General features: G+C 52.9%; 1 protein-coding gene across 10 annotated transcripts in view; it reads right to left on the reverse strand.

Annotated features, from left to right (window-relative positions):
- Positions 1-5,367, reverse strand: part of Gtf2ird1 (GTF2I repeat domain containing 1) — an 89,849-nt gene extending 84,482 nt beyond the window's left edge. For 8 of the 10 annotated variants that reach the window (XM_040731210.1, XM_040731209.1, XM_040731206.1 and 5 more), the window contains exon 1: positions 5,227-5,366. The gene's annotated coding sequence lies outside the window, so the exon portion shown is untranslated. Of the gene's footprint in view, positions 1-4,821; positions 4,983-5,226 lie in introns of those variants that run through there. The other 2 variants (XM_040731200.1, XM_040731211.1) reach the window with 2 other exon arrangements.
- Between the last annotated feature and the right edge of the window lie 2,951 nt (positions 5,368-8,318).

An 8,318-nucleotide genomic window follows, 5' to 3' on the forward strand; every position in this document is an offset into this window, starting at 1 on the left:
AATCTAAACAAACAAAACCAAGGCGGAAAAACAATACAAGGCAGATAGTTCCTAAGAAACAAAATATCCAAGGCTAAATCTGACCTACACACTCTCTCTCACTCTCTCTCTCTCTCTCTCTCTCTCTCTCTCTCTCTCTCTCTCTCTCTCTCTCTCTCACACACACACACACACACACACACACACACACACACACACACAGTTGCTCTATCCCTGGAGTCATAAGGTGAGCCCTGACCCCAAGCCCCTCCCTCCTCTGCCCCCATACCTTCAGTCCCCTACAGGACAGCAGATAAGCCCCGCGATCTCCAGTTTAGGGTGCTCTATAAACGAACAGTTCTTAGTTGAACTGCGTCATCCCTTACTTATCTGCAGTCCAAATTTAACAGGCCGTCCTTATTTTTATTAGCTACATCTAGACTTCAACAGCAGGTGGTCATGAAGGATGGAGACAGGCAACCCTGCAAATAGCTCCAGATCAACCAGGCTCCATTCAGGGTCAAGAAGAAAGGTGTGTGGAAAGAGTGTCCTACACTCCCTGACCGGAACACTCCATGAGACATCCCACACCCAGAAGAGAATAAAGTCCATGCACCAAAGAAACCCTCATCTCCCCTGAGTTGGACTCAGAGCCTCTTCCTGTCCACAAGCTGTCACCTGGGACGCTGTGTCTGGAACTGACAAGAGCATACGATCACAGACCATGTCAAGCTAGGTCCTTCTAGAACAATGGCCCAAGGTAGGTGCAGAGGCAAAGGTTCCTCTTAGGTCACAGGGCAACGCAGTGGATGAACTGCAAGAAGCCAGGCTCCCCAGCTGTGCACCCTGTGCACCCTGAATAAGCTGCTGAGCCTCAGTGGCCATCAAAACAGGAAGACTAGAAGGAAGGAGACTTCAAGCCAGCCATGAAGGTCTGCCCCTGGGGAGGTAGAGTCAGAGTCCCATTAGCTAGAGTTTTCTTCCTTCCTTCCTTTTTTGTTTTGTTTTTCGAGACAGGGTTTCCTTGTAGCTTTGGGGGCTGTCCTGGAACTCGCTCTGTAGACCAGGCTGGCCTCGAACTCACAGAGATCCTCCTGTCTCTGCCTCCCGAGTGCTGGGATCAAAGGCGTGCGTCACCACCGCCCAGCATCACATTAGCTTTCTGTTACTTATTTAGTATTGTTTTTAACAAAATCTTCATCATTTGATTTTAACAGTAAAGACTCAGGAGCCAGATGCTGGGGTGAGAGCCTGCTAGCTCAGAGAGTCAGAGACAGCACCCAACTGACCGTCCTCTTCCCCCAAGACCCAGAAGCCTGAAGCAAGTCCCTCAAACTCAGTGTTCCCCTTTCTACTTGCTGTGTGTCTCTCCATCTGTCCCCTCGACTCCTCCTTACTCTCTATTGTCTTTTTCTTTAATAATCCTATGCTCACTTCCTGTCAACTATGGTTGACTTAATCCTGTTTACAACAGTCAAGCAGAACGCTCTTGGATTATAGGTGTGTGCTAGGGCTGAGCCACACCACAACTAGAAACAGGTTTTTCCTGTATATCATGCAATCTCGGGGTTCACAGTGTGATCAAATATCCTGCCATGTTTTAGTGCGTGCGTGAGTGCGTGAGTGCGTGAGTGCGTGAGTGCGTGTGTGCCTGTGTGTGTGTGTGTGTGTGTGTGCATGCAGGGGCCAGAGGCCTCAGGGACTATTCCTCTGGAGGCACAGTCCACCTTGTTTTAGTTTTGTTTTTTGAGACAGGGTCTCAATAAGTACCCAGCTGGCCTAGAACTCACTTTGTAGATCTGCCTCCATCTCCCCAAGTGCCTACACCACCACTCTCAACTACCTTGTTGCTTTGTTTTGTTTTTTAAGACCAGGCCTATTGCTGGGGCCTGACAACCCCCAAGTAGGCTAGGTGAGCTGGCCAGCAAGCCCCAGGGACCCATTTGTCTCCTTGTCCCCAGTACTGGAATGACAAGAGTGTACAATCACGCCTGGCTTTTTACAGGGATGCTAGAATTGAACACACATTACCATGATTAGATGCCAAGCGCTTTACCTATTTCCCCAGCAACAATCAGGGTTGTTAGACCATAGACAAATGTGCTGACCAGGGGCTCCCAGCTCCTCCATGCTATTCCACTCCTGAGGCCAGACATCCGTCCTTCTCAGGCCCCCTTCCACCGTAAGTCTCTGCTGGGACTTCTTTACTCCCTGAAGGGTCCATGTCTCCATTTCTCTTCATCCAGGAATGCCTTTATGCCACCTGAGTTCAGGCCAAGTATGGTGGCACTTGCCTGCAATCCTAGTACTTTGGAGGGCTGAGGCAGGAAGATCATGAGTTCAAGGACAACCTGGGCTACATAGTGAGACCCTGTCTTTAATTAATTAACTAATTAATTAATTAAAATAAAAACCAACTCAGTGTGAGGTCTGAGCCCTCAGCCAGGATCCTGCTTTGTTCCCTGGGGCTTCTACATGAACCCCCACAAATCTTGCTTTTCAAGTGTCTGTCAAGGTTTCTGCAGGCCCCGGGTAGCTGGCTTGTCCCAAAGAACCCGGCTTGAGTCGCTGGCGTGCACACACTCATGCACGCACGCACGCATCTGAACAGAGAGGCAGGAAGGATCAGACTGGGGAGCACAGCGCCAAACTTGTGTTTGGGGGAACACACAGATTGGGATAACTTGACAGCGTGTCCCCTGGGAACCAGGGACAGAAGGAGGACACTAGGACTACTACGAGGTGGCTCATAGTGTGATCCCACCCAGCATTTGGGAGACTGAGGCAGGAGAATTGTCCTGAGTTACAGGTCAGCCTGAGCTATAAAGTAACTACCTACTTAACCTAGTACTTCATAGCATGAGCGCGCGCACACAGATACGCAGAGGGCTTCATTCATTCATCCATCATTCATTGCAAGCATGAGGTCACTTAACAAGTGAGCAGAAAGGTCCCATGCCCACTTGCATCTAGGGTGACCAAAGGGACACACTTGAACAGACAGTCAATATAGGGACAGAGGAAAGGCAGGACAGTATGGAAACACAAATGTGGTAGGCTCTGGGGACAAAGCACAACTAAGCACGTCTTGAAGTCTGAAACTAAGGAGGAAAATTCTACATGATTACGCACCCTCCCTTAGCAAGGCCCTCAGAAGGGTTCCCTGGGTGCTTCCAGGGTGTCCCGGGTAGAACAAAGTGAGAAAAACCGGGGTCCAGGCAGCCGGGAAATGCTGCCTGTGGTCCTAAGGTCACCCTAAAGACACGATGAATACCCAAGCCTTCCCACCGGGGAAGCTCAGCTCGGGTCCCCAACAACCCAGCTATTACCCAACTGTGCACGCCCTGATCTTTGCACACGCAGTAATTGAGCAGCTGCCTCCGAGACCTCTATTATTATGTCTGTCTTTCAGACTATTTCCAAGTACCAGGCACTAGACTGCCGCGTGTCAGGGGCCGGCTGGGCTCTTGGGAGCCTGCCTTAAATAACAAAAATATCATTAGTATGTAAATAAATGATCCCCCATCTAGACAATAAATCCCTTAATAAGTTAGGCATACCCCTCAAGATACTGTCCCCAAGACCAAACTCTGTGTCCAATGACCAGACAAGGAGGACTGCATAGATCCAATCTTTTCCTGCTTCCCTGTCTGGGATCCACTGGGACCCTTGGAGTTGGAACTGGCAATTTCTAGGTCATCCCCAGAGCTGGCTATAGAATGAAATAAGTGTTAGCTTTCTACAACACAGAAACAGGCTAGGGGGCACCCCCTCCCCACCTCCATGCTAGGCGTGTTTCTAGGTCTGCCAATAGCTTCTCTAAAGAGGCCAAAATCAATCTCACACACCCCTGAAGCCCTGAACAGGCCACTTTTGATGTCGAGATGCCGGACAGTATGGGCACCCATTTTGATGCCCCACTACCCAACCCCCTCCAGCAGCCAGCCACCAGCCTCCTACCACTTCCTCTTGCTCCAAATAGAATAAATAATCGATGCCGATGCCCTTTCCCTCTGGGAATGACGCTGCTAAAATAAGTGGAGCCGATCAAGGCACCTCCCATGGCCAGAGACAGGAGGGCCACAACGGAGGAACACGGAGCACTGACCACTGAGCCCCCCGGACGCTGCTGAGCACTCAGAGCAGTAGTAGCAGGAGCCCCTTGTAAGTCCCACTCCTATGAATGGCTGCGGCAGCCCAGCCATCACACACTACATACATCCCAGACACGCACTCCATAGGTGAGCCCGAGTTCCTTCACTTCGCCAGGATGGGGACCCAGGAACTGCCACCTCAAGTCTCCTCCCGGGATGCTGGGTCACCAGACCAGTTGCCAAAGCTGGAGCACCACTAGCCGCCCGACAGGGCAGAAGAACTTTAGGAGCCACCACGTCCCCCCAGCTTTCCCTGGGGCCTAGGCCAGGGAAAGGTCGCACTCCCAGTCCGGCTGCCAGCCCGGGTGTCACAACGGTCACGATCACTTCGTCTAGAGACTCCGGATGGGGAGACGCGAAGCACCCTTTGGCCCCTCCCCCTCCTCTTCAAGAACTCGGAGACCACCCACAGCCGAGGCTCCCCCAACTTGTTCCTTGGCACCCTGTGTGCCACCCTGAGTCTCTCTGCCGTCACCCCCCCAACCAACCAAAGAGGTCCGGCTCCCACCATGCAAGCCAGCCCCCTTTACAGGATGACCCCCTAAAAGAAACCACCGCTCCGGGGCAGTGTGCAGACTCAGCTTGCGCTCTGGGAGACAGGAGAGGAAAAGGGGGGGGTAGGAGGTCTTTAAAGCCTCTTTCCGACGCCCCCTCCACCAGCCTCCCACGGCGGGGCAGCACCACTGACCTCATTCGCCCAACTGTATCCGGGCCTGCTGGGCTCCAGGCCAGTGGGGCGCCCTCTCTCTCCACCTCCGGGGAATGTGAGGGAAAGAGGGGTGACGGCTTTCCCGATTCCAGCAGGTATCCGGAGGGAAGAAGCTGACCATCCCAACCCATCCCCCCTCCAAACTCGAATTATAATCCCGATCACGTGCACACACACCCCAAAAGGCGGGCCTTAGAATTGAGACACCTGGAGGGGGAGGGGAGGGGAAGGGACCTCCCATGCACACAACACACTGAAAGGGGGGGTGGGTGTACAAAACAGGGGCTCAAGGCCAAGGCAGGCTCCTGAGCACCCCCTCTCCATCATTCTCCGCCCCATCCCCCACTCCCACCCCACCCCCAGTCAAACTTTCTCCTTTTTTACCTTGCAGGATCCCCAAGCGCTCCGGGCGCCCCGGCCCCGGCCCGGTGGCCAGGACTCGGTGAATCCAGTCGCCTCTGGTTGCCGAGTTAATAATCCGGGAATGGGGGGACAGGATCAGTGGAGGGAGGGAGGGAGGGAGGGAAGGAGGGCGGACGCGGTGCGGGCGGCCGGCCGGGGGCTGCGCGGGGGCCCCCACCCCCGGCGCGGGCTGCGGCGGAGGGCGGGGCGCGGAGCGAGCGCGAAGCCGAGCCCGGGCTCTGGGAGGTTCTCTCTTTGTTCTGTAATCCCAGTAAGATTGCCAGCCATTCGCCCCGGCCCTAATCCCAGCCCCGCGCAACACCACCCTCCATTGGCTGCCATTTACATACGGGATTAGCCCGCACGGCCCGCCCCGTGCCACCGTGGGGGGAGGACTCACAACCTTAGGGCCTCGAGAGTCCCCCAGCCGCGGATTAGAACCCCCTCCCCGGGGAGATCAGGATACATCAAGGTCACCCAGAGGACGCCTGGAGGATCCCTGGGTGGCTCGCCCTGCTGGTCACTGTTATCCCGAAGTGCCCAAGGTCGGGAAGGGAGGGACCCCAGGTTTCCATCTTGAATGGCCTGACCCAGGCTTTTTATTTATTTATATTTATCTCAGGATCTCATAAAGCACAGGCTGCGGTCAAACTGATTAGGGTCCTGAACACTCAGGACCTAAAATTGAGGATAGGCTTGAACACCTAATTCCCCCGGCTCCATCTCCCAAGTGCTGGGATTACAGCCTTGCATCCAGACCAGTGAGGACTCGAACCCAGAGCCTTCTGCATGCAAGGCCACGGGCAACCAACCGCTCTACTAACTCGCCTGCATCCTAAAGCCCTTATTGTTGTCATTTTAGGACAGAGTTTCACACACCCCACACTGGCCTCAAACTCTCTGTGTAGCTGAGGGCAGCCTTGAATTCCTGCTTCTCCTGTCTCTACTTCCCAAATCCTGGGATTACAAGTCAGCACTACCACACAAAATTTTTGGACCCAGGCTTTTATTTTACCTTCTGTCTGACCATCTATATGGTACTAAATCAAGATCGGGAACATTTCCCCTAACGTCCCAAAGCCATGTAGCCTAAATCAACCCAGCAGTTGGTAACCAGGAGGTTCCCTAAGTCCCTGGCTAGGCCTTTGCTGGGGATAGGTGCCTCAGAGAGAAAGACATGTGTCAGACCAGTCCCCAAGCCACCCAGGGAGGTCCTGCCCAGGTTCTGTAAGGCAAAGATTAGCAGAGTCCAGACAAGGTTGGAACATGCCTACAGTCTCAGCACTCAGAAGGCTGAGGCGGGGGATTGTGAGCTCACCACAGACTTCCAGGCCAGTCTGACAATACAGAATCCCTGTTTTAAAATAAAACTTTTTTTTTTACTTATTAATAAATAAGTAAACGCCCGGCCTAAGCCTAGCTCTTAAAAAAAAAGTTTTGCGGGGCGTTGGTGGTGCACGCCTTTAATCCCAGCACTCTGGAGGCAGAGGCAGGCGGATCTCTGTGAGTTCGAGGCCAGCCTTGTCTACAAGAGCTAGTTCCAGGACACCCTCCAAAGCCACAGAGAAACCCTGTCTCGAAAAACAAAACAAAACAAAACAAAAAAAAAAAAAAAAAGAGCTAGGCTTAGAGACTCACATCTATAATCCCAGGGCCTGAGAGTCTGAAGCAAGAGGATTGCTGAGAGTTTGAAACCCACCTGACTATGAGATCCTGTATCAAAAAGTCAAAACACACATGCATGTACACACACCCTCTTTCGAGCACACATGCACGCACGAATGCACACACCCACATACACACGCATGCACGAATGCACTCACACACACACACACACACACGCACACACACACACACACAGTGAGCTAGGAATGTAGTTTGGTTAGTAAGTAGAATGACTATCTAGCACGCTTGAAGCCTTGGCTGGGATTGACCTTCAGCTCCACATAAAACCAGCTGGTGAGGCAACAGGAGGATTGGGAGTTCGAGGTCATTCTAAGCAACATAATGAGTTTGAGGCCATCCTGGGCTACATGAGACCTGGTCATAAAAACAAACAAGAATCTACCAGATCCTAGCAGTGCCTACCTGGACCCCTTCCAGCCCTCCTCCTCCTACAAACACATCAGGCCCAGACCTTAGTGACAATTAACCTTGAATGACCATCTCTGGGGAGAAGCTCACAAGCCTCTCTCACGGAGCTCCTCCCCTCAGCAGGCCAAGGAGGGGCCAGAGGGGCCCTCGTGCCCATGGAGGGGGTTGGGCAGAGCACCAGGGATCTGGAATGAGGCCATAGGTGATGGGCCCCTGGGGACCTGAGGATGCCTTCAGGCCACCTAAATGGTCCCTCTGACCCACTTGTCTGGTGCCTGCCCTGGTTTGACACCAAGGTCAAGGGTCTGGCAGCTGAATGTGTGAGTTCAAATCCTGGCTCTTCCAGTTTCTACCCAAGTGACGGGGTGGGGGGCCTGGGGACAAGGCAGTTCCCCTGCCTGAGATCCCACTTCTCCTTATCCACAGACTCTTGGCCAATCACCACCTGACTCCCACAGTGCTGCTAATCCTCTGATAAATGAAAGTGGGGTTACATGCAAGATGCATGTCTGTTGGTACGGGAGGTGTGCCTACTATCCTAGCTACTCCGAGACTGAGCAGGAGCACTGAAAATCCATCTGTTGTTGGCAAGATGGCCAAGTGGGTAAAGGCACTTGCCACCAAATCAGAAGATTTGAGTTTGATCCCCAAGTCCCATGTGGTGGAGGAGAACGGACTCCATGAAGTTGCCCCCTGCTCTCCACACATGTGCCATGGAGAGCACACACACACACACACACACACACACACAAATAAGTAAAGGAATAAATGTAAATAAAAGAAGTTTTAAAGCTACCCCAGGCTACACAGTGAGACTGTCTTAAAATAAAAGGGGTTGGGCCGGGCGTTGGTGGCACACGCCTTTAATCCCAGCACTCGGGAGGCAGAGGCAGGCAGATCTCTGTGAGTTCCAGGCCAGGCTGGACCAACAGCCTCCAAAACAGAGAAACCCTGTCTCGTAAAACCAAAAATAAAAAAAA

Source organism: Mesocricetus auratus, unplaced genomic scaffold, assembly GCF_017639785.1.
Source record: "Mesocricetus auratus isolate SY011 unplaced genomic scaffold, BCM_Maur_2.0 Super-Scaffold_100025, whole genome shotgun sequence".
NCBI classification, from domain to species: domain Eukaryota; kingdom Metazoa; phylum Chordata; class Mammalia; order Rodentia; family Cricetidae; genus Mesocricetus; species Mesocricetus auratus.